At 39.9% G+C, this 27186-nt stretch overlaps 1 long non-coding RNA gene across 1 annotated transcript in view; it reads left to right on the forward strand.

Moving 5' to 3' along the window:
- The first annotated feature begins 10556 nt into the window (after nucleotides 1-10556).
- The window catches only part of LOC138853026 (uncharacterized), a 95155-nt gene continuing 78525 nt past the window's right edge, over nucleotides 10557-27186 (forward strand). Inside the window, exons 1-2 of the long non-coding RNA XR_011392266.1 lie at nucleotides 10557-10607; nucleotides 14220-14301. This is a non-coding gene — a long non-coding RNA (uncharacterized lncRNA). The remainder of the gene's footprint in view (nucleotides 10608-14219; nucleotides 14302-27186) is intronic.

The raw sequence follows: 27186 nt of genomic DNA on the forward strand, positions 1-27186 counted from the left end.
CTTGATAAATGAATCTCAGCGTGGATTCACGAGAGGTCGTTCCTGCCTGACAAACTTACTGACGTTCTTCAATAGAACATTTGAGGCAGTTGACAGTGATAAGGAATATGATATTGTTTATTTGGATTTTAGTAAAGCCTTCGATAGAGTACCTCACAAGAGACCCTTAAGAAAAGTGGCAGCTCATGGTATAGGAGGTAAAGTTCTAGCATGGATAGAGGCATGGCTTACCAATAGAAAGCAGAGAGTTACCATTAATGGAGTGAAATCTGAATGGGGATTAGTCACTAGTGGAGTTCCACAAGGATCAGCTTTAGGCCCTCTCTTGTTTATAATTTACATTAACGACCTTGATGAAGGGATTACGAGTGACATGAGTAAGTTTGCTGATGATACAAAGATTGGCCGTATAATTCACTCTGAGGAGGATAGCAATGAACTCCAGGAGGATTTGGACAAATTATTGTCTTGGTCTACAAAATGGCAGATGAAGTTCAATGTCGATAAGTGTAAGGTACTAGCCCTTGGTAATGAAAATAACCCTCGAAGCTATAATCTAGGTGAAGTAGAGCTTGATCATACAGAATGTGAAAAGGACTTGGGAGTCATGGTGAGCAAAAATCTAAAGCCAAGAGAACAGTGCCTTAGTGTGCGCAACAAGGCCAACAGATTGCTTGGATTTATCTCAAGAAGTATAGGTAACAGAAGTCCAAAAGTTATTTTACAGCTCTATACATCACTAGTGATGCCTCATTTAGATTATGCTGCTCAGTTTTGGTCTCCTTACTACAGGATGGATATAGACTCATTAGAGAACATACAGAGAAGAATGACTAAAATGATTTACTGTGTAAGGAACCTCCCGTATGAAGATACTTTTTTTTTTTTTATCACACTGGCCGATTCCCACCAAGGCAGGGTGGCACGAAAAAGAAAAACTTTCACCATCATTCACTCCATCACTGTCTTGCCAGAAGGGTGCTTTACACTACAGTTTTTAAACTGCAACATTAACACCCCTCCATCAGAGTGCAGGCACTGCACTTTCCATCTCCAGGACTCAAGTCCGGCCTGCCGGTTTCCCTGAACCCCTTCATAAATGTTACTTTGCTCAAACTCCAACAGCACATCAAGTATTAAAAACCATTTGTCTCCATTCACTCCTATCAAACACGCTCACGCGTGCCTGCTGGAAGTCCAAGCCCCTCGCACACAAAACCTCCTTTACCCCCTCTCTCCAACCTTTCCTAGGCCGACCCCTACCCTGCCTTCCTTCCACTACAGACTGATACACTCTTGAAGTCATTCTGTTTCGCTCCATTCTCTCTACATGTCCGAACTACATGTCAGATAGACTTAAAGCCTTAAATCTCCACTCTCTGGAGAGGCGTAGAATGAGGGGAGATATCATTGAAGTGTATAAGTGGATGACGGGCATAAACAAAGGAGATTTTAATAAAGTACTGAGGGTGTTGAACCAGGTAAGAACCAGAAATAATGGATGTAAGTTGGATAAATTTAGATTTAGAAAGGACATAGGTAAGTACTGGTTTTCTAACAGAGTTGTAGATGCGTGGAACAGTCTTCCCAGTGGGGTGATAGAGGCTAGGACTCTGGGTAGCTTTAAGAAGAAATTGGACAAATATGTGAGTGGGAGGGGCTGGGTTTGATTGGTGTCATTGGGTGCGGGAGTTATTTCTTGGGTAGCTTTAGGTAGAGGTCGTTTTGATAAGGACCTGCCTCGCATGGGCCAGTAGGCCTTCTGCAGTGTTCCTCCATTCTTATGTTCTTATGTTAACAGCCTTCAATAAAGAACATAAGAACATAAGAAAGGAGGATCACTGCAGCAGGCCTGTTGGGCCATGCTCGGCAGGTCCTTTACAATTCATCCCACTAACGAAACATTTTCCCAACCCAATCCTCAATGCTACCCAAGAAATAAGCTCTGATAACTCTATCCACTCATTTGCAAGTCCCACTCAAATCCAACCCCTCACACTCATATTTATCCAACCTAAATTTGAAACTACCCAAAGTCCTAGCCTCAGTAACCCAACTAGGTAGGCTGTTCCACTCATCAACTTCCCTATTTCCAAACCAATACTTTCCTATGTCCTTTCTAAATCTAAACTTATCTAATTTAATTTAAATCCATTACTGTTATGTTGAATGTTCATTCTTTTGTGCATGTAAATCTATCTTTTAGGTAAAAAAAAAATTGTTGTTGATACTTCTGGGTGTCTGGAACGAATTAATTGGATTTACATTATTTCTTATGGGGAAAATTGATTCGAAAATCTTCCATTTCGAAAATAGTCCCACTTCCAGGAATGAATTAAGGACGATAATTGAGGGACCACTGTATTTTAATTTTTTTTTTTTCAACAAACCTGCTGTATCCCACCAAGGCAGGGTGGCCTAAAAAGAAAAATGAAAGTTTCTCTTTTTAAATTTAATAATTTATACAAGAGAAGGGGTTACTAGCCCCTTGCCCCTGGCATTTTAGTTGCCTCTTACAACATGCATTGCTTACGGAGGAAGAATTCTGTTCCACTTCCTCATGGAGATAAGAGGAAATAAACAAGAACAAGAACTAGAAAGAAAATAGCAGAAAACCCAGAGGGGTGTGTATATATATACACTTGTACATGTATGTGTATTGTGACCTAAGTGTCAGTAGAAGTAGCAAGACATACCTGAAATCTTGCATGTGTACGAGACTGAAAAAAAAGACACCAGCAATCCTACCATTTTATATGTGTGTGTTTTATTTATACTTATGCATAAAACAATTAATATAATAAAATTTTATCTTTGGTCTTGTGGACCTATTGCTTGAGTACATCTTTACACCATTGTCTGGCCCCTTCACTGATATTTTGTGACAGTGGTATAATGGGACAACATAATTGAAGGTTCCTGGTTGAGGAGCATCAGGTTCTGAGGATTCCTTTCCCTTCTTTGTCTGATGTCTGGCATGACTTCCTACTTCTTTCTTCTAAGATGTTATAGTAGGGTTTCAACATCATGTTGACACCTCATTGGATGCCATGGCTATGTTCCCAATCAGGATCATTATCATAGAGTTTATCAAATATACTACAAATTTTTGCAAGAACAATCTTAGTATGTTTTGTTCTCAATGCCCTGGTTGGCTCCAACTCTTCCACTTCCTTCGGTGTGTCAGCCTCCAATTCCTCTCTCAGAAGTGGGTCACCATGGCTCACCAGCACCTGGTCAATATTTTTTTTTAGGTAATTTTGAAAAGGTCATTAACCCTTTGACTGTTTCAGTCAATAAAGAATAAGAAGAAAATTGTCAAAGTGGGAAGTCTGAATGTGCTTGGATGTTGTGCAAATGATAAGAAAGAGATGATTGTGGATGTTATGAATGAGAAGAAACTGGATGTCCTGGCTTTAAGTGAAACAAAGCTGAAGGGGGTGGGAGAGTTTCAATGGAGAGGAATAAATGGGATTAGGTCAGGGGTTTCAAATAGAGTTAGAGCTAAAGAAGGAGTAGCAATAATGTTGAGGGATAAGTTATGGCAGGAAAAGAGGGACTACAAATGTATTAATTCAAGGATTATGTGGAGTAAAATAAAGATTGGATGTGAAAAGTGGGTTATAGTAAGTGTGTATGCACCTGGAGAAGAAAGAAGTGTAGAGGAGAGAGAGAGATTCTGGGAAATGTTGAGTGAATGCATGGGGAGTTTTGAATCAAGTGTGAGAGTAATGGTGGTTGGGGATTTCAATGCTAAAGTGGGTAAAAATGTTATGGAGGGAGTAGTAGGTAAATTTGGGGTGCCAGGGGTAAATGTAAATGGGGAGCCTTTAATTGAGCTATGTGTAGAAAGAAATTTGGTAATAAGTAATACATATTTTATGAAAGAGGATAAATATACAAGGTATGATGTAGCACGTAATGAAAGTGGTTTATTAGATTATGTATTGGTGGATAAAAGGTTGATGGGTAGGCTCCAGGATGTACATGTTTACAGAGGGGCAACTGATATATCGGATCATATTTAGTTGTAGCTACAGTTAGAGTAAGAGGTAGATGGGAAAAGAGGAAGGTGGCAACAAGAAGTAAGAGGGAGGTGAAAGTGTATAAACTAAGGGAGGAGGAAGTTCGGGCGAGATATAAGCGACTATTGGCAGAAAGGTGGGCTAGTGCAAAGATGAGTAGTGGGGGGGTTGAAGAGGGTTGGAATAGTTTTAAAAATGCAGTATTAGAATGTGGGGTAGAAGTTTGTGGTTATAGGAGGGTGGGGGCAGGAGGGAAGAGGAGTAATTGGTGGAATGATGAAGTAAAGGGTGTGATAAAAGAGAGAAAGGTAGCTTATGAGAGGTTTTTACAAAGCAGAAGTGTTATAAGAAGAGCAGAGTATATGGAGAGTAAAAGAAAGGTGAAGAGAGTGGTGAGAGAGTGCAAAAGGAGAGCAGATGATAGAGTGGGAGAGGCACTGTCAAGAAATTTTTATGAAAATAAGAAAAAATTTTGGAGTGAGTTAAACAAGTTAAGAAAGCCTAGGGAAAGTATGGATTTGTCAGTTAAAAACAGAGTAGGGGAGTTAGTAGATGGGGAGAGGGAGGTATTAGGTAGATGGCGAGAATATTTTGAGGAACTTGTAAATGTTGAGGAAGAAAGGGAGGCGGTAATTTCATGCACTGGCAAGGGAGATATACCTTCTTTTAGGAATGAAGAAGAGCAGAATGTAAGTGTGGTAGAGGTACGTGAGGCATTACGTAGAATGAAAGGGGGTAAAGCAGCTGGAACTGATGGGATCATGACAGAAATGTTAAAAGCAGGGGGGGGATATAGTGTTGGAGTGGTTGGTACTTTTGTTTAATAAATGTATGAAAGAGGGGAAGGTACCTAGGGATTGGCGGAGAGCATGTATAGTCCCTTTATATAAAGGGAAAGGGGACAAAAGAGATTGTAAAAATTATAGAGGAATAAGTTTACTGAGTATACCAGGAAAAGTATACGGTAGGGTTATAATTGAAAGAATTAGAGGTAAGACAGAATGTAGGATTGCGGATGAGCAGGGAGGCTTCAGAGTGGGTAGGGGATGTGTAGATCAAGTGTTTACATTTAAGCATATATGTGAACAGTACGTATTTAGATAAAGGTAGGGAAGTTTTTATTGCATTTATGGATTTAGAAAAGGCATATGATAGAGTGGATAGAGGAGCAATGTGGCAGATGTTGTATGTATATGAAATAGGTGGTAAGTTACTAAATGCTGTAAAGAGCTTTTATGAGGATAGTGAGGCTCAGGTTAGGGTGTGTAGAAGAGAGGGAGATTACTTCCCGGTAAAAGTAGGTCTTAGACAGGGATGTGTAATGTCACCATGGTTGTTTAATATATTTATAGATGGGGTTGTAAAAGAAGTAAATGCTAGGGTGTTCGAGAGAGGGGTGGGATTAAATTATGGAGAATCAAATTCAAAATGGGAATTGACACAGTTACTTTTTGCTGATGATACTGTGCTTATGGGAGATTCTAAAGAAAAATTGCAAAGGTTAGTGGATGAGTTTGAGAATGTGTGTAAAGGTAGAAAGTTGAAAGTGAACATAGAAAAGAGTAAGGTGATGAGGGTATCAAATGATTTAGATAAAGAAAAATTGGATATCAAATTGGGGAGGAGGAGTATGGAAGAAGTGAATGTTTTCATATACTTGGGAGTTGACGTGTCGGTGGATGGATTTATGAAGGATGAGGTTAATCATAGAATTGATGAGGGAAAAAAGGTAAGTGTTGCGTTTAGGTATATGTGGAGGCAAAAAATGTTATCTATGGAGGCAAAGAAGGGAATGTATGAAAGTATAGTAGTACCAACACTCTTATGTGGATGTGAAGCTTGGGTGGTAAATGCAGCAGCGAGGAGACGGTTGGAGGCAGTGGAGATGTCGTGTCTAAGGGCAATGTGTGGTGTAAATATTATGCAGAAAATTCGGAGTGTGGAAATTAGGAGAAGGTGTGGAGTTAATAAAAGTATTAGTCAGAGGGCAGAAGAGGGGTTGTTGAGGTGGTTTGGTCATTTAGAGAGAATGGATCAAAGTAGAATGACTTGGAAAGCATATAAATCTATAGGGGAAGGAAGGAGTGGTAGGGGTCGTCCTCGAAAGGGTTGGAAAGAGGGGGGTAAAGGAGGTTTTGTGGGCAAGGGGCTTGGACTTCCAGCAAGCGTGCATGAGCGTTTTAGATAGGAGTGAATGGAGACGAATGATACTTGGGACCTGACGATCTGTTGGAGTGTGAGCAGGGTAATATTTAGTGAAGGGATTCAGGGAAACCGGTTATTTTCATATAGTCGGACTTGAGTCCTGGAAATGGGAAGTACAATGCCTGCACTTTAAAGGAAGGGTTTGGGATATTGGCAGTTTGGAGGGATATGTTGTGTGTCTTTATACGTACAGTGGACCCCCGCATAACGATTACCTCCGAATGCGACCAATTATGTAAGTGTATTTATGTAAGTGCGTTTGTACGTGTATGTTTGGGGGTCTGAAATGGACTAATCTACTTCATAATATTCCTTATGGGAATAAATTCGGTCAGTACTGGCACCTGAACATACTTATGGAGTGAAAAAATATCGTTAACCGGGGGTCCACTGTATATGCTTCTAAACTGTTGTATTCTGAGCACCTCTGCAAAAGCAGTGATAATGTGTGAGTGTGGTGAAAGTGTTGAATGATGATGAAAGTATTTTCTTTTTTGGGGATTTTCTTTCTTTTTTGGGTCGCCCTGCCTGGGTGGGAGACGGCCGACTTGTTGAAAAAAAAAAAAAATATACGTCTTATGAGGCAATGTGTTTGACGTATTGATACGCCAAAATTTTAGCAGCTTCATATCAAGCAGGAGAAAGCTGGTAGGCCCACATGTGAGAGAATGGGTCTCCATGTTCAGTGTGCACCATATAAAAAAGTTGGGGAGCCAGTGGTGCATTGTGGGAATGCTATTTCTGTAGCCCTTGTTCAGCATGCCTGGCGGTAAGAAATACAGTGGAACCTCTACTTACGAGTTTAATCCATTCCATGACCATGGATTTGCTCGTTTGCGGAGTCAATTTTCCTCATTTAAATTAATTGACATGGAATTAATTCATTCCAGTGGAATTCCAGGCACGAGAAAATTCTTAAATAATTTCCCTAATATCAACTCTACAGCTTATTTATCTATCACAATTCATGTAATATGACATAATAAACAATAATAATAACATAGAAACATGATGTATACACTAGAATGAATAAAATACATGTCATTAGGTATGTGGCTAGTGGTGGGGACAGCAACCATTGTTGTTGGGGTTTATAGGGCCTCCACAGCGGCCATTCCTGCTCCTGACTACATGTGTAGAGAACCTAGAATAACCTAAAAAAGTCAGAAAGAGTCACTTATAAGTGCTACACTCAATGCTTCACTTAATTGCTACACACTTAACCCTTTCAGACTGATAAACTCTTGAAGTCATTCTGTTTCGCTCCATTCTCTCTACATGTCCAAACCACCTCAACAACCCTTCCTCAGCCCTCTGGACAACAGTTTTGGTAATCCCGCACCTCCTCCTAACTTCCAAACTACGAATTCTCTGCATTATATTCACACCACACATTGCCCTCAGACATGACATCTCCACTGCCTCCAGCCTTCTCCTCGCTGCAACATTCATTACCCATGCTTCACACCCATGTAAGAGCGTTGGTAAAACTATACTCTCATACATTCCCCTCTTTGCCTCCACAGACTCCTAAGTGCACCGCTCACCCTTTTACCCTCATCAATTCTACGATTCATCTCATCTTTCATAGACCCATCCGCTGATATGTCCACTCCCAAATATCTGAATACACTCGCCTCCTCCATACTCTCTCCCTCCAATCTGATATCCAATCTTTCATCACCTAATCTTTTTGTTATCCTCATAACCTTACTCTTTCCTGTATTCTCTTTTAATTTTCTTCTTTTGCATACCCTACCAAATTCATCCACCAACCTCTGCAACTTCTCTTCAGAATCTTCCAAGAGCACAGTGTCATCAGCAAAGAGCAATTGTGACAACTCCCACTTTGTGTGATTCTTTACCTTTTAACTCCACGCCTCTTGCCAAGACCCTCGCATTTACTTCTTTTACAACCCCATCTATAAATATATTAAACAACCATGGTGACATCACACATCCTTGTATAAGGCCTACTTTTACTGGGAAATAATCTCCCTCTTTCCTACATACTCTAACTTGAGCCTCACTATCCTCGTAAAAACTCTTCACTGCTTTCAGTAACCTACCTCCTACACCATACACCTGCAACATCTTCCATATTGCCCCCCTATCCACCCTGTCATATGCCTTTTCCAAATCCATAAATGCCATGAAAACCTCTTTAGCCTTATCTAAATACTGTTCACTTATATGTTTCACTGTAAACACCTGGTCCACACACCCCCTACCTTTCCTAAAGCCTCCTTGTTCATCTGCTATCCTATTCTCTGTCTTACTCTTAATTCTTTCAATAATAACTCTACCATATACTTTACCAGGTATACTCAACAGACTTATCCCCCTATAATTTTTGCACTCTCTTTTGTCCCCTTTTCCTTTATACAAAGGAACTATGCATGCTCTCTGCCAATCCCAAGGTACCTTACCCTTTTCCATACATTTATTAAATAATTGCACCAACCACTCCAAAACTATATCCCCACCTGCTTTTAACATTTCTATCTTTATCCCATCAATCCCGGCTGCCTTACCCCCTTTCATTTTACCTACTGCGTCACGAACTTCCCCCATACTCACAACTGGCTCTTCCTCACTCCTACAAGATGTTATTCCTCCTTGTCCTATACACAAAATCACAGCTTCCCTATCTTCATCAACATTTAACAATTCCTCAAAATATTCCCTCCATCTTCCCAATACCTCTAACTCTCCATTTAATAACTCTCCTCTCCTATTTTTAACTGACAAATCCATTTGTTCTCTTGGCTTCCTTAACTTGTTAATCTCACTCCAAAACTTTTTCTTATTTTCAACAAAATTTGTTGATAACATCTCACCCACTCTCTCATTTGCTCTCTCTTTACATTGCTTCACCACTCTCTCAACCTCTCTCTTTTTCTCCATATACTCTTCCCTCCTTGCATCACTTCTACTTTGTAAAAACTTCTCATATGCTAACTTTTTCTCCCTTACTACTCTCTTTACATCATCATTCCACCAATCACTCCTTTTCCCTCCCGCACCCACTTTCCTGTAACCACAAACTTCTGCTGAACACTCTAACACTACATTTTTAAACCTACCCCATACCTCTTCGACCCCATTGCCTATGCTCTCATTAGCCCATCTATCCTCCAATAGCTGTTTATATCTTACCCTAACTGCCTCCTCTTTTAGTTCATAAACCTTCACCTCTCTCTTCCCTGATGCTTTTATTCTCCTTGTATCCCATCTGCCTTTTACTCTCAGTGTAGCTACAACTAAAAAGTGATCTGATATATCTGTGGCCCCTCTATAAACATGTACATCCTGAAGTCTACTCAACAGTCTTTTATCTACCAATACATAATCCAACAAACTACTGTCATTTCGCCCTACATCATATCTTGTATACTTATTTATCCTCTTTTTCTTAAAATATGTATTACCTATAACTAAACCCCTTTCTATACAAAGTTCAATCAAAGGGCTCCCATTATCATTTACACCTGGCACCCCAAACTTACCTACCACACCCTCTCTAAAAGTTTCTCCTACTTTAGCATTCAGGTCCCCTACCACAATTACTCTCTCACTTGGTTCAAAGGCTCCTGTACATTTACTTAACATCTCCCAAAATCTCTCTCTCTCCTCTGCATTCCTCTCTTCTCCAGGTGCATACACGCTTATTATGACCCACTTCTCGCATCCAACCTTTACTTTAATCCACATAATTCTTGCATTTACACATTCATATTCTCTTTTCTCCTTCCTTAACTGATCATTCAACATTACTGCTACCCCTTCCTTTGCTCTAACTCTCTCAGATGCTCCAGATTTAATCCCATTTATTTCCCCCCACCGAAACTCCCCTACCCCCTTCAGCTTTGTTTCGCTTAGGGCCAGGACATCCAACTTCTTTTCATTCATAACATCAGCAATCATCTGTTTCTTGTCATCTGCACTACATCCACGCACATTCAAGCATCCCAGTTTTATAAAGTTTTTCTTCTTTAATAATAATAATAATAATAAAAATAATAAAAACAACAACAACAGTAAGGAGAAACTTCAAAAGGCTGCCAGTAGTTGGCACCACCATCAGCAAATCATTGGTAATCACTACTAGTACACTTTTCACCTGTCTAGACTTAGTGGTCTGTTAGTATTAGGTTAAGTCTACCAGAAATGCCTCGGCATGATAGTGGCTTTCTTTGCTCCAATCATAGTATGATATGTAAACACACATTGTAACCTTTGCAAAAAAATAAATATTTTATTTATTTATTTATTTATTTATTTATTTATTTATTTATTTAAGGAACCTCTCATGAAGGGAAAGTTCACATCCTGAAATTTCTTCGTATCCAGAAGCAAAAAATCTACCAAACGATGGTTCGTATCCTGAAAAATTCGCATGGTGGGGCGTTTGTAAGCTGAGGTTCCACTGTACTTTTGAATGGGAGTAAAAAAAAGTTTACCGGCTGATTGGCATTCATGAAGGGAAAGCCACTGTTCCAGAAGCAAACATATGCGACTAAGCATTTTCTTTTGAATGGGAGTAAAAAAAAGTTTACCGGCTGAGTGGCATTCGCCACTGTTGCCATATGCGACTCATTTTCTGCCAACTTTATGCCTCTGTATCTCGGTAAGTAATAATCACAAAAAAAATTTTTAGGCTTAAAACGTTCAGCAAAATAATCCTAACATTTTGGTAAGATAAAATATTTTTTTCATTTTTTGAATATTTTTCGACATAGAATGACAGTTTAATATATTTATAGATGAGGTTGTAAAAAAAGTAAATGCAGTGGACTCTCGGTTTGCGATATTAATTCGTTCCTGAGAGCTCATTTCAAACCAAAATTATCGAAAAGCGAATCAATTTTCCCCATAAGAAATAATGGAAATCAAATTAATCCGTGCAAGACACCCAAAAGTATGAAAAAAAAATTTTACCACATGAAATATTAAGTTTAATGCACACAAACTGAAGAAGACATGCACAGTTTGTAGTACTGTACTAACAATAGAATACATGACACTTGCCTTTAATGAAGATCTGGTGATGATTGATGAGATGGGAGGAGGGGAGAGTGTCAAACTTATTGTTTAGAAGGGGAATCCCCTTCCATTGGGACTTGAGGTAGCAAGTCCTTTTCTGGGGTTACTTCCCTTCTTTTAATGCCACTAGGACCAGCTTAAGAGTCACTTGACCTCTGTCGCACAACAAATCTGTCCGTAGAGCTCTGTACCTCCCGTTCCTTTACGATTTGTCTAAAATGGGCCACAACATTGTCATTGTAATAGTCACCAGCACGGCTTGCAATAGCTGTGTTAGGGTGATTTTCATCCATAAAGGTTTGCAGTTCAACCCACTTTGCACACATTTCCTTAATTTTTGAAGTAGGCACAATGGATTCCACAACTGGCATAGGTTTCTCAGGGTTAGCCCCAAACCCTTCAAAATCTTTCTTAATTTCCATACTAATTCTCACCCTTTTTACCACAGGGTTGGCATTAGAAGCTTTCTTGGGGCCCATGGTGACTTATTTTGCAGAAACAAGCACCAAAAACACTGTGATAATATGGAATGTACCAAATGTATCCTTAGATGCGAGCACACTGGCTGGCTTGTAAACACGGGCCACACGTGGACACGTCTCGGACGAGTCACTTATACCCGGTTTTTTAACGGGAACCGAGGCAAAATTTTTGCGTTAAAATGTATCAGATACCGATGCCATCGCAAACCGGGGGTCCACTGTACTAGGGTGTTGGTGAGAGGGGTTGGATAAAATAATGGGGAATCAAATATAAATGGGAGTTGACTGTTACTTTTTGCTGATGATACTGTGCTTTTGGGAAATTCTAAAGAAAGTTGCAAAGGTTAGTGGATGAGTTTGGGAGGGTGTGTAAAGGTAGAAAGTTGAAAGTAAACATAAATTAACAGTAAAATGATGAGGGTATCAAACAATTTAGATAAATATCGGATATCACATTGGAGGGAGGGAGTTTACCTGGAGAGTATGGAAAAAGTGATTGTGTTTAGATATTTGGGAGTTGACTTATCAGCAGATGGGTTTATGAAGGATGAGGTTAACCATAGAATTGATGAAGGGAAAAAGGTGAGTGGTGCTTTAAGGTATCTGTAGAGACAGAAAATGTTATCCATGGAGGCAAAGAAGAGAATGTACAATAGTGGTACCAACTCTCATATATGGTTGTGAAGCATGAGTTGTAAATGCTGCAGCAAGGAGGAGGCTGGAGACAATGGAGGTGTTATGTCTAAGGGCAATGTGTGGTGTAAATATTATGCAGAGAATTCGTAGTGTGGAAATTAGGAGGAGGTGTGGAGTTATTGAATGTATTAGAGGCTGAAGAGGGGTTGTTGAGGTGGTTTAGTCATTTAGAGAGGATGGAACAAAGTAGAATAACTTGGAGGGCATATAAATCTGTAGGGGAAGGAAGGTGGAGTAGGGGTTATCCTAGGAAAGGTTGGAGGGAGGGGGTAAAGGAGGTTTTGCGGATGAGAGGCTTGGACTTCCAGTAAATATGCGTGAGCGTGTTAGGAGTGGATGGAGATGAATGGTTTTTGGGACCTGACGAGCTGTTGGAGTGTGAGCTGGGTAATATTTTGTGAAGAGATTGAGGAAAACCAGTTAGCCAGACTTGATTCCTGGAGATGGGAAGTACAATGCCTGACCTCTAAAGGAGGGTTTTGGGATATTGGCTCTTTGGAGTGACATCTAAATTGTTGCATCTGAGTGCCTCTGCAAAGTCAGTGATTATGTATGAGTGATAGTGAAAGTGTTGAATGATGATGAAAATTTTTTCTTTCTTTTAGGGTCACCCGGCCTCGGGACACAGCCGACATGGTAAAAAAAAAAAAATAGATTAAACTTAACCCTTTGACTGTTTCAGGCCCCTCTCTGAAACTGTCATTCTATGTCGCTCAATTTTTGAAAAAAAAAAAAATAATTTTTTCTTATGAAATGATAGAGAATCTTTTCCCGATGGTAATAACACCAAAAGTTCGAAATTTGGTCGAAAACTCATGGAATTATCCTCCTGCGAATTTAGCGGTCTCGTCGACATATGCGTATCGGCGATTTCGCCGACTTTGAGCCCTATTTTCAGCCAATTCCATTGTTCCAGTTGACCAAACTCATAGCTATTTCTTTAGAACTCCATTTTATCTATCAGCTGAGTACAAGAAACCTCCCATTTACTAATTTGGACTACCCAATATGGTGGTCAGAAATTGGCAATTTGGCCAATTTCATGCAAACTAAAAAAGATGCCAATTTCAAAATAGGGTCCAGAATAAACAAGGTAGATATTCGTGGCACTAAAATAACATATGCTCTGTTCATTAGTCACATCTCTAGGCCCCTCTTATATTATTATTGCTTTCTATTTTGATTTTTTATTCATACAAAAAAATACAAAATTTACTGTTATGCAGGCTACTGCATTATTGTAAAAATGGTATAAATAATATCAGTGCACTAGTGAAAGAATATTAGACTCCCCAGTTGATGTGTAATGGACATGTGGTGTGATTTATTTACTCCTGAACATTGGTAAAAATCGAACATTTCTGCTACTTTGAGCTCAGTTTCAAGGTCGTTTTCATCGTCAGAGTAATGAAAATCATCTCTATTTCTGTAATGTTTTCCATTTTATCACCTAAGACCATGAAAATGCGAATACAATGATAAATACTATACGAGAATACACCTCAAAGTCGGCGTTTTATTCCAAAAAAACGATCAGTTTTTTTTTTCTCATTACACAATGTGTGCTGCAGGATTTCTTTTTATGTGGTGCACACTGACCACACAGACCCATTCTCTCACATGTGGGCCTACCAGCTTTCTCCCGCTTGATTTGAAGCCGCTAGAATTATTGAGTATATATACGTCAGAAACATTGGCTCGTAAGACGTATTTATACGTCAAAAACAGTCAAAGGGTTAAAAAATATGCATTTTTTTTTTTTCAGAAACTGGGTCTGCATTTGAAAGAGTTGCAGGTCAACGAGGAGAGGAGGAAGAAAGAGTACGACACCTGTCAACAGGAGCCAGGTGGTTATGGCTATTATTTTTGCAATGTTATTGTAATTATTGTACAGTAGTCGGCTCATACTTATGTTAAAAAAGATGGCATAGGAACTCAGTGTATTGTATCAAAATAAATTACTGCAAATGTGTGTGATTGGCCCCACTTAAGTAGGGACAGGACAAAATGGTTTGTTGAGTAAAAAATATGTTAATCTAAATTTCCCCAAAGAGCTCATATTTTTACTTAAAATAGGGACAGGGACAATAATAATCTATTTTCTATTTCCTGTTATTTTTTCATTCTTTAATTTATTTTTATTATTTTTCATTTTTAAATGTTTATGAAAAATAGTTACCATATTCATTATATACCATGTGATCATATTAAAAGAGTAAATTTGGTCCTAAAATAACTTCAGAATAAAAATTAAAATACAAAATCAGTCATTCTTCATCTAGCTGGGTCACCATTTTGTTTTGATTTTGTGCACATCAGTGATGTGCCATGTGTGGTGGAGTATATGGTAGTGTCAGTGATGTGCCATGTGTGGTGGAGTATATGGTAGTGTCAGCGATGTGCCATGTGTGATGGAGTCTGTGATAGTTTGTCAGTGATATACCGTGTACTCAAGTAACCTACTCGCCTAATTGTGGTTGCAGGGGTCAAGTCGTAGATCTTAGCCTTGCCTCTTCACTGATCACTACTAGGTCCCTTCTCTCCCTGCTCTGTTAACTTTATCATACCTCATGTGCCATGTGTGGCAGAGTCTGTGGTAGTGTCAGTGATATGCCATGTGTGGTGGAATCTATGGTAGTGTGTCAGTGGTATGTCATATGTAGTGGAGTTTATGATGTTGTCAGTAATATGTCATATATGGTAGTCTACAGTAGTGTGTGATTAGTGTCATGTGTGGTGGAGTTTATGGTAGTGTGTCAGTGGAATGTCATTTGAGGCAGTGTCTGTGATTGTTAATAAGTAAAGGATGCCCATAATAATAATTAAAATTTTACAGATTCCACATTGACAAATGTTAACCCCAAAATTACTCTATGATCACTTGCAAAAAAAGATTGAATTTAGTCCAGAAATAACAAAAAAAATTGTAGCCATCCTTTGTCTTGCTGGTTGTCAGTTTTCCTTTGGCTTCATGCATGACACTTGATTTTGCAGTGATCCATAGGCTTTTGTCCAGTATATGTTTATTGGAATTCCCTTTTTTTTTTTTCTTTAATAATGTAAACCAGTTACTAGTGATATTCAGAGACATACTGTGCTGTTAAAAATCCAGCTGTGTATTTATTTTCTCTTGACCGGGAGGACGATACTCAAGTTGAAAATGAACCTTGAGATTTCGTTGTTATTAGTGTCATTGTATTTCCCCATCCATTCTTGGCTTTTCTTATAAATATCAGTACAAACCAGTTTGGAGGAATTAGAGATATTGAAGAATCAAATAGTGAGTAATATGGCCCTGGCATCTGGTTGTATAAGGAAGCATTCATTAATCTCGGAAGGAGGGCTGCCTCTTGGAATTTAGTCACTGTACAAGGCAAAAAGTAATCATAATTAAGCTGGGAATGGTAGACAGTGGTTAATTTTTAATTGAAATTGCATTAAGCAATTGCTCACTTAGCAGGGTTCTGCTGTACTGAAAAAATAGTCCTTTGATGGAAAAAATACAGACATAAATTGAAGTGGTTTTGGCATTTCAAGTTTGATGAATAATATTTTCAAGATATTCTATATAAAATTGTGGAAGAACTATAGTGCATAGGAGACTAATGTGACAGGTAACAGAGTTGATAAAAGTCTGACACCACAGTGTCAGGAATAATAAGAGATCTTATCAACTAATTTAGTTATTGAAGGAAATGCAGATAAAATGTGATTGTCTAGAGCATATTGCTTTAATTTTGCAGCTAAATACTTCTACTTACACTTAGGTCACACTACACATACATGTACATGTTTATTTATACACACTCATCTGAGTTTTCTTTGATTTTATCTTAATAGTTCTTGGTCTTATTACTTTTCCTTTTATATCCATGGGAAAGTGGAATAAGAATCTTTCCTCCGTAAGCCATGCGTGTTGTAAAAGTCAACTGAAATGCCGGGAACAATGGGCTAGTAACCCCTTTTCCTGTAAAGATTACTAAAAAGAATAAGAAGAAGAAAATTGTCAAAGTGGGAAGTCTGAATGTGCGTGGATGTTGTGCAAATGATAAGAAAGAGATGATTGTGGATGTTATGAATGAGAAGAAACTGGATGTCCTGGCTTTAAGTGAAACAAAGCTGAAGGGGGTGGGAGAGTTTCAGTGGAGATGAATAAAGGGGATTAGGTTGGGGGTTTCAAATAGAGTTAGAGCTAAAGAAGGAGTAGCAATGATGTTGAAGGATAAGCTATGGCAGGAAAAGAGGGACTACAAATGCATAAATTCAAGGATTATGTGGAGTAAAATAAAGATTGGATGTGAAAAGTGGGTTATAGTAAGCGTGTATGCACCTGGAGAAGAAAGAAGTGTAGAGGAGAGAGAGAGATTCTGGGAAATGTTGAGTGAATGCGTGGGGAGTTTTGAATCAAGTGTGAGAGTAATGGTGGTTGGGGATTTCAATGCTAAAGTGGGTAAAAATGTTATGGAGGGAGTAGTAGGTAAATTTGGGGTGCCAGGGGTAAATGTAAATGGGGAGCCTTTAATTGAGCTATGTGTAGAAAGAAATTTGGTAATAAGTAATACATATTTTATGAAAAAGAGGATAAATAAATATACAAGGTATGATGTAGCACGTAATGAAAGTAGTTTGTTAGATTATGTATTGGTGGATAAAAGGTTGATGGGTAGGCTCCAGGATGTACATGTTTATAGAGGGGCAACTGATATGTCAGATCACTATTTAGTTGTAGCTACCGTTAGAGTAAGAGGTAGATGGGAAAAGAGGAAGGTGGCAACAACAAGTAAGAGGGAGGTGAAAGTGTATAAACTAAGGGAGGAGGAAGTTCAGGCGAGATATAAACGACTATTGGCAGAAAGGTGGGCTAGTGCAAAGATGAGTAGTGGGGGGGTTGAAGAGGGTTGGAATAGTTTTAAAAATGCAGTATTAGAATGTGGGGCAGAAGTTTGTGGTTATAGGAGGGTGGGGGCAAGAGGAAAGAGGAGTGATTGGTGGAATGATGAAGTAAAGGGTGTGATAAAAGAGAAAAAGGTAGCTTACGAGAGGTTTTTACAAAGCAGAAGTGTTATAAGAAGAGCAGAGTATATGGAGAGTAAAAGAAAGGTGAAGAGAGTGGTGAGAGAGTGCAAAAGGAGAGCAGATGAAAGAGTGGGAGAGGCACTGTCAAGAAATTTTAATGAAAATAAGAAAAAATTTTGGAGTGAGTTAAACAAGTTAAGAAAGCCTAGGGAAAGTATGGATTTGTCAGTTAGAAACAGAGTAGGGGAGTTAGTAGATGGGGAGATGGAGGTACAGTGGACCCCCGCATAACGATGGCATCACATAGCGATTTTTCCGCATACCGATTACTTTTATCGCAAAATTTTTGCCGCGCATACCGATTAAAAACCCGCTTACCGATTTTCGTCCGAGACGCGTCCAATGTGCCCTCACATGTGCCGGCCGTCCCATTGTTTACCAGCCAGCCTCCGCGGTAACATCCAAGCATACACTCGGAATATTTCGTATTATTACAGTGTTTTCGGTGCTGTTTCTGGAAAATAAGTGACCATGGGCCCCAAGAAAGCTTCTAGTGCCAACCCTGTGGTAAAAAGGGTGAGAATTAGTATGGAAATTAAGAAAGATTTTGAAGGGTTTGGGGCTAACCCTGAGAAGCCTATGCCAGTTGTGGAATCCATTGTGCCTACTTCAAAGATTAAGGAAATGTGTGCACAGTGGGTTGAACTGCAAACCTTTATAGATGAAAATCACCCTGACACAGCTGTTGCAAGCCGTGCTGGTGACTATTTCAATGACAATGTTATGGCCCATTTTAGGAAAGTCTTGAAGGAACGGGAGGTACAGAGCTCTATGGACAGATTTGTTGTGCGACAGAGGTCCAGTGACTCTCAAGCTGGTCCTAGTGGCATTAAAAGAAGAAGGGAAGTAACCCCAGAAAAGGACTTGCTACCTCAAGTCCTAATGGAAGGGGATTCCCCTTCTAAACAGTAAGAAGATAATGCTCTCCCCTCCTCCCATCCCATCAATCATCACCAGATCTTCAATAAAAGTAAGTGTCATTTAATTGTGCATGCCTTTTTCAGTTTGTGTGCATTAAAATTAACATTTCATGTGGTAAAAAAAAATTTTTTTCATACTTTTGGGCGTCTTGCACGGATTAATTTTATTTCCATTATTTCTTATGGGGAAAATTCATTCGCATAACGATTATTTCGCATAACGATGAGCCCTCTTGCACGGATTAAAATCGTTAACCGGGGGTCCACTGTATTAGGTAGATGGCGAGAATATTTTGAGGAACTTTTAAATGTTGAGGAAGAAAGGGAGGCGGTAATTTCATGCACTGGCCAGGGAGGTATACCATCTTTTAGGAGTGAAGAAGAGCGTAATGTAAGTGTGGTGGAGGTACGTGAGGCATTACGTAGAATGAAAGGGGGTAAAGCAGCTGGAACTGATGGGATCATGACAGAAATGTTAAAAGCAGGGGGGGATATAGTGTTGGAGTGGTTGGTACTTTTGTTTAATATATGTATGAAAGAGGGGAAGGTACCTAGGGATTGGCAGAGAGCATGTATAGTCCCTTTATATAAAGGGAAAGGGGACAAAAGAGATTGTAAAAATTATAGAGGAATAAGTTTACTGAGTATACCAGGAAAAGTATACGGTAGAGTTATAATTGAAAGAATTAGAGGTAAGACAGAATGTAGAATTGCGGATGAGCAAGGAGGCTTCAGAGTGAGTAGGGGATGTGTAGATCAAGTGTTTACATTGAAGCATATATGTGAACAGTATTTAGATAAAGGTAGGGAAGTTTTTATTGCATTTATGGATTTAGAAAAGGCATATGATAGAGTGGATAGAGGAGCAATGTGGCAGATGTTGCAAGTTTATGGAATAGGTGGTAAGTTACTAAATGCTGTAAAGAGCTTTTATGAGGATAGTGAGGCCCAGGTTAGGGTGTGTAGAAGAGAGGGAGAATACTTCCCGGTAAAAGTAGGTCTTAGACAGAGATGTGTAATGTCACCATGGTTGTTTAATATATTTATAGATGGGGTTGTAAAAGAAGTAAATGCTAGGGGTTCGGGAGAGGGGTGGGATTAAATTATGGGGAATCAAATTCAAAATGGGAATTGACACAGTTACTTTTTGCAGATGATACTGTGCTTATGGGAGATTCTAAAGAAAAATTGCAAAGGTTAGTGGATGAGTTTGAGAATGTGTGTAAAGGTAGAAAGTTGAAAGTGAACATAGAAAAGAGTAAGGTGATGAGGGTATCAAATGATTTAGATAAAGAAAAATTGGATATCAAATTGGGGAGGAGGAGTATGGAAGAAGTGAATGTTTTCAGATACTTGGGAGTTGACGTGTCGGCGGATGGATTTATGAAGGATGAGGTTAATCATAGAATTGATGAGGGAAAAAAGGTGAGTGGTGCGTTGAGGTATATGTGGAGTCAAAAAACGTTATCTATGGAGGCAAAGAAGGGAATGTATGAAAGTATAGTAGTACCAACACTCTTATATGGATGTGAAGCTTGGGTGGTAAATGCAGCAGCGAGGAGACGGTTGGAGGCAGTGGAGATGTCCTGTTTAAGGGCAATGTGTGGTGTAAATATTATGCAGAAAATTCGGAGTGTGGAAATTAGGAGAAGGTGTGGAGTTAATAAAAGCATTAGTCAGAGGGCAGAAGAGGGGTTGTTGAGGTGGTTTGGTCATTTAGAGAGAATGGATCAAAGTAGAATGACATGGAAAGCATATAAATCTATAGGGGAAGGAAAGAGGGGTAGGGGTCATCCTCGAAAGGGTTGGAAAGAGGGGGTAAAGGAGGTTTTGTGGGCGAGGGGCTTGGACTTCCAGCGGGCTGGCGTGGGCGTGTTAGATAGGAGTGAATGGAGACGAATGATACTTGGGACCTGACGATCTGTTGGAGTGTGAGCAGGGTAATATTTAGTGAAGGGATTCAGGGAAACCGGTTATTTTCATATAGTCGGACTTGAGTCCTGGAAATGGGAAGTACAATGCCTGCACTTTAAAGGAGGGGTTTGGGATATTGGCAGTTTGGAGGGATATGTTGTGTATCTTTATACGTATATGCTTCTAAACTGTTGTATTCTGAGCACCTCTGCAAAAGCAGTGATAATGTGTGAGTGTGGTGAAAGTGTTGAATGATGATGAAAGTATTTTCTTTTTGGGGATTTTCTTTCTTTTTTTTTGGGTCACCCTGCCTCGGTGGGAGACGGCCGACTTGTTGAAAAAAAAAAAAAAATACAGTAATGGATTACCAACATTTGTTAATTCTTTTTTATTGTTCATTAACCCTTTGAGGGTCTGTCCCATATTTCTACGACTCTGAAGGCAAGGTCCAAGTTATAGTTCTATGCCATGAGCTCAGCTCACTCAGATAAGCTGTGAGCAGTAAATTTGGACCTAGATATGAGAGAATGCATCTATGTGGTAAGTGTTCACCATATAAAACAAATCCTGCAGCATGCAGTGCATTATGAGAAAAAAACAGACCATGTTTTTTTATTAAAACAGTGACTGCGGTGTATTTTCATGTTTTTTATGGTTGTATTCGCAGTTTCTTCGTCTTGTTTGATAAGATGGAAGATATACTACAGAAATAGAGATGATTTTGATTGGGTTTAGTACTGAAAATGGCTTGAAACTGAGCTCAAAGTAGCAGAAATGTTCAATTTTTGCCAATGTTCATGAGCAAACAAATAATGTCATGCATCCAGTACAAGTCAGCTGGTGGGTCTAACGTGTGTTCACAAATATACGTACTATTATTTATACAATTACGTATTACAATATTGCATAACAGTAAATCTTCTATTTCTGTGTGTGAATAAAAATTCATTATATGAATAAAAAATCAAAGTAGAATTCATTTGTGAAGCCTGGAAACATAACTAATGAATAGAGGAAATGTTACTTTAGTGTCAGGAATGCCTGCATTGTTTATTCTGGACCCTGTTTTGAAACTGGACTATTTTGAACTTTGTGTGAAATTGGCCAAATTACCTATTTCCGATCACTTCGTTGGGTAGTTGAAATACTCGATTGAGCGATTTCTTGTGCTCAGTTGATAAAATAGAAGTAATACTAGCTTTGGTGGCTAAAACTCTCGCTTCACATGACGAGGGTCTGGGTTCGATTCACAGCCAGGGTAGAAACATTGGACGTTTCTTTACACCAGTTGTCTATGTTCACCCATCAGTAAATGGGTACCCGAGTGTTAGTCCACTGGTGTGAGTCGCATCCTGCGACACTGACCTAATTTGCCTGAAATGCTCAGCATAACAAGGGGCTTTCTATATAGTAGTACGTGTATGTCATTGTTGTCAGCTAGGCCTGTATACCATGTACATGTACTTGTAGTAAATAAAGATTTTTTTTTTTTTTTATATACAAGTCGGCCGTTTCCCACCGAGGCAGGGTGACCCAAAAAGGAAGAAAATCCCCAAAAAGAAAATACTGTCATTATCATTCAACACTTTCACCTCACTCGGACATAATCACTGTTTTTGCAGAGGTGCTCAGAACACAACAGTTTAGAAGCATATATGTATAAAGATATACAACACATCCCTCCAAACTGCTAATATCCCGAACCCCTCCTTTAGAGTGCAGGCATTGTACTTCCCATTTCCAGGACTCAAGTCCAGCTATATAAAAATAACCAGTTTCCCTGAATCCCTTCACTAAATATTACCCTGCTCACACTCCAACAGATCGTCAGGTCCCAAATACCATTCGTCTCCATTCACTCCTATCGAACACGCTCATGCACGCCTGCTGCAAGTCCAAGCCCCTCGCCCACAAATCCTCCCTTACCCCTTCCTTCCAACCATTTTGAGGATGACCCCTACCCCGCCTTCCTTTCCCTACAGATTTAAATGCTCTCCATGTCATTCTACTTTGATCCATTCTCTCTAAATGACGAAACCACCTCAACAACCCCTCTTCAGCCCTCTGACTAATACTTTTATTAACCACGCTTTTTCCTAATTTCCACACTCCAAATTTTCTGCATAATATTTACACCACACATTGCCCTTAGACGGGGCATCTCAACTGCCTCCAACCGCCTCCTCGCTGCTGCATTCACAACCCAAGCTTCACGCCCATATAAGAGTGTTGGTACTACTATACTCTCATACATTCCCTTCTTTGCCTCCATAGATAACGTTTTTTGTCTCCACATATACCTCAGTGCACCACTCGGCTTTTTTCCCTCATCAGTTCTATGATTAACCTCATCCTTCATAAATCCATCCGCCGACACGTCAACTCCCAAGTAGTATCTGAAAACATTCACTTCTTCCATACTCCTCCTCCCCAATTTGATATCCAGATTTTCTTTATCTAAATCATTTGATACCCTCATCACCTTACTCTTTTCTATGTTCACTTTCAACTTTCTACCGTTACACACACTAACAAACTCATCCACTAACCTTTGCAATTTTTCTTTAGAATCTCCCATAAGCACAGTATCATCAGCAAAAAGCAACTGTGTCAATTCCCATTTTGTATTTGATTCCCCATAATTTAATCCCACCCCTCTCCTGAACACCCTAGCATTTACTTCTTTTACAGCCCCATCTATAAATATATTAAACAACCATGGTGACATTACGCATCCCTGTCTAAGACCTACTTTTACTGGGAAGTAGTCTCCCTCTCTTCTACACACCCTAACCTGAGCCTCACTATACTCATAAAAACTCTTTACAGCATTTAATAACTTACCACCTATTCCATATACAGTGGACCCCCGCATAACGATCACCTCCGAATGCGACCAATTATGTAAGTGTATTTATGTAAGTGCGTTTGTACGTGTATGTTTGGGGGTCTGAAATGGACTAATCTACTTCACAATATTCCTTATGGGAACAAATTCGGTCAGTACTGGCACCTGAACATACTTCTGGAGTGAAAAAATATCGTTAACCGGGGGTCCACTGTACTTGCAACATCTGCCACATTGCTCCTCTATCCACTCTATCATATGCCTTTTCTAAATCCATAAATGCAATAAAAACTTCCCTACCTTTATCTAAATACTGTTCACATATATGCTTCAATGTAAACACTTGATCTACACATCCCCTACCCACTCTGAAACCTCCTTGCTCATCCGCAATCCTACATTCTGTCTTGCCTTTAATTCTTTCAATTACAGTGGACCCCCGGTTAACGATTTTAATCCGTGCAAGAGGGCTCATCGTTATGCGAAATAATCGTTATGTGAATGAATTTTCCCCATAAGAAATAATGGAAATAAAATTAATCCGTGCAAGACACCCAAAAGTATGAAAAAAAATTTTTTTTTACCACATGAAATATTAATTTTAATACACACAAACTGAAAAAGGCATGCACACTTACATGACACTTACTTTTATTGAAGATCTGGTGATGATTGATGGGATGGGAGGAGGGGAGAGCATTATCTTCTTACTGTTTAGAAGGGGAATCCCCTTCCATTAGGACTTGAGGTAGCAAGTCCTTTTCTGGGGTTACTTCCCTTCTTCTTTTAATGCCACTAGGGCCAGCTTCAGAGTCACTGGACTTCTTTCGCACAAGATATCTGTCCATAGTGGCCTGTACCTCTCGTTCCTTTATCACTTCCCTAAAGTGTTTCACAACATTGTCAGTGTACAGGTTGCCAACACGGCTTGCAATAGCTGTGTGAGGGTGATTTTCATCCATGAAGGTTTGCACTTCAAGCCACTTTGCACAGATTTCCTTTATCTTTGTAGTAGGCAACTTCTTCAATTTCTCTCTCCCCTCCTCTGAACCAGTTTACCCAGGTCTGGCCTCTTGCTCTTGAAGTTGATCTATCAGCTCATCAGTGGTTAGTTCTTCATTGTCCTCCTCCACCAACTCTTCCACATCCTCCCCACTAACCTCCAACCCCAAGGACTTTCCCAATGCCACAATGGATTCCTCAACTGGCACAGGATTCTCAGGGTTAGCCTCAAACCCTTCAAAATCCCTTTTGTCTACACATTCTGGCCACAGTTTCTTCCAAGCAGAGTTCAAGGTCCTCTTAGTCACTTCCTCCCAAGCCTTACCTATAAGGTTTACACAATTGAGGATATTAAAGTGATCTCTCCAAAACTCTCTTAGAGTCAGTTGAGTTTCTGAGGTCATTACAAAGCACCTTTCAAACAGAGCTTTTGTGTACAGTTTCTTGAAGTTGGAAATAACCTGCTGGTCCATGGGCTGCAGGAGAGGAGTGGTATTAGGAGGCAAAAACTTCACCTTAATGAAGCTCATGTCCCCATAAAGTCGCTCTGCCACGTCTGTAGGATGACCAGGGGCATTGTCTAACACCAGGAGGCACTTAAGTTCTAATTTCTTTTCAGTTAGGTAATCTTTCACATTGGGGGCAAATGCATGGTGTAACCAGTTATAGAAAAATTCCCTAGTGACCCATGCCTTACTGTTTGCCCTCCACAGCACACACAAATTATCCTTGAGGACATTCTTTTGCCTGAACGCTCTGGGAGTTTCAGAGTGATACACTAATAAAGGCTTCACTTTGCAATCACCAGTAGCATTGGCACACATGAGAAGAGTAAGCCTGTCTTTCATAGGCTTATGTCCTGGGAGTGCCTTTTCCTCCTGAGTAATGTAGGTCCTGCTTGGCATTTTCTTCCAGAACAGGCCTGTTTCATCACAATTAAACACTTGTTCAGGTTTCAGTCCTTCAGTTTCTATGTACTCCTTGAATTCCTGCACATATTTTTCAGCCGCTTTGTGGTCCGAACTGGCAGCCTCACCATGCCTTATCACACTATGGATGCCACTACGCTTCTTAAATCTCTCAAACCAACCTTTGCTGGCCTTAAATTCACTCACATCATCACTAGTTGCAGGCATTTTTTTAATTAAATCCTCATGCAACTTCCTAGCCTTTTCACATATGATCGCTTGAGAGACGCTATCTCCTGCTAGCTGTTTTTCATTTATCCACACCAATAAGAGTCTCTCAACATCTTCCATCACTTGCGATCTTTGTTTCGAAAACACAGTTAAACCTTTGGCAAGAACAGCTTCCTTGATTGTCTTTTTGGTGCCCACAATAGTAGCGATGGTTGATTGGGGTTTCTTGTACAACTTGACTAGGTCGGCGATACGCACTCCACTTTCATACTTATCAATGATCTCTTTCTTCATTTCAATGGGTATTCTTACCCTTATTGGTGTACGGTTGGCACTAGAAGCTTTCTTGGGGCCCATGGTCACTTATTTTCCAGAAACAGCACCGAAAACACTGTAATAATACGAAATATTCCGAGTGTATGCTTGGATGTTAGCGCGGAGGCTGGCTGGTAAACAATGGCACGGGCGGCACATGTGAGGCTGGCTGAGGGCGCACATTGGACGCGTCTCGGACGAAAATCGGTGAGCAGGTTTTTAATCGGTATGCGCGGCAAAAATTTTGCGATTAAAGTAAGCGGTATGCGAAATAATCGCTATGTGATGCCATCGTTATGCGGGGGTCCACTGTATAACCCTACTGTACACTTTTCCTGGTATACTCGGTAAACTTATTCCTCTATAATTTTTACAATCTCTTTTGTCCCCCTTCCCTTTATATAAAGGGACTATACATGCTCTCTGCCAATCCCTAGGTACCTTCCCCTCTTTCATAGATTTATTAAACAAAAATACCAGCCACTCCAACACTATATCCCCCCCCTGCTTTTAACATTTCCGTCATGATCCCGTCAGTTTCAGCTGCTTTACCCCCTTTCATTCCACGTAATCAGGGCCGGATTTAGAAGTCTCCGGGCCCTAGGCTATTCAGATTGGCGGGGCCCCTTTGAGTTACGGGTAAGCGAAGCGACCCCTTCTAGCTTGGGGGTGGGGGGGGGTCGGTGTGAGCCTGTTTAAGGTCTAATTAAATACATTCTGGCTATTTAGATTAAATTTAATAGGGAAAGTACATCAAGACAACCAAAACCATTTACCAACAGCCATTATAACTATCTTGTTAAATCATACATTTTAAAGAGAATAAACTCAAGACAACATAGTATTACTAGATTAGGCTATTAAAGTAGTGACATCATGTACCTATTATATTCAGCATAACCACTACAGCACTATTATTCCCTTTATAAATCACTGACCATTATTGTTATCATTGCATCATGCATAAGACTATCAAATCATATAAACTCAAGAAAGTAAAGAATTTTATATTCACAGGCACTTCTTAACCCTTTGACTGTCGCGGTCGTATATGTACGTCATGGGAGATACCGTGTTTGACGTATCTATACGCATAAATTCTAGCGGCTTCAAATCGAGCGGGAGAGGGCTGGTAGGCCTACACGAGAGAGAATGGGTCTCAGTGGTCGGTGTGCACCCTGTGAAAAAAATCTGGGACTCAGCGGTGCATTGTGGGAACGCCATCTTGGTAGTCCATTTTCACCATGCCTCGCGGTAAGAAGTTCCTCACTCCTCGGCGGATTGGAGGTCTTTTGTTCCCAAGTGATAGCTCAAACAGTGATGATAGTGTCAGTGAAAGTGAATTCCCTGGTTTTGAAGCGGGTGTGACCGAGAAAATTACCCAGGATAACATAATTAGTGATGAAAACCCAGATGACCCACAACCATCCACCTCTGGTGCTAGGCCGGCTCGTTCATATTCACCTGTACCAGGACGAAAGAGGAAACTATTTGCCCGTGTACAAGACTCAGATGTGA

The sequence above is a fragment of the Cherax quadricarinatus genome, chromosome 2 (assembly GCF_038502225.1).
Source record: "Cherax quadricarinatus isolate ZL_2023a chromosome 2, ASM3850222v1, whole genome shotgun sequence".
Classification (NCBI taxonomy): Eukaryota; Metazoa; Arthropoda; class Malacostraca; order Decapoda; family Parastacidae; genus Cherax; species Cherax quadricarinatus.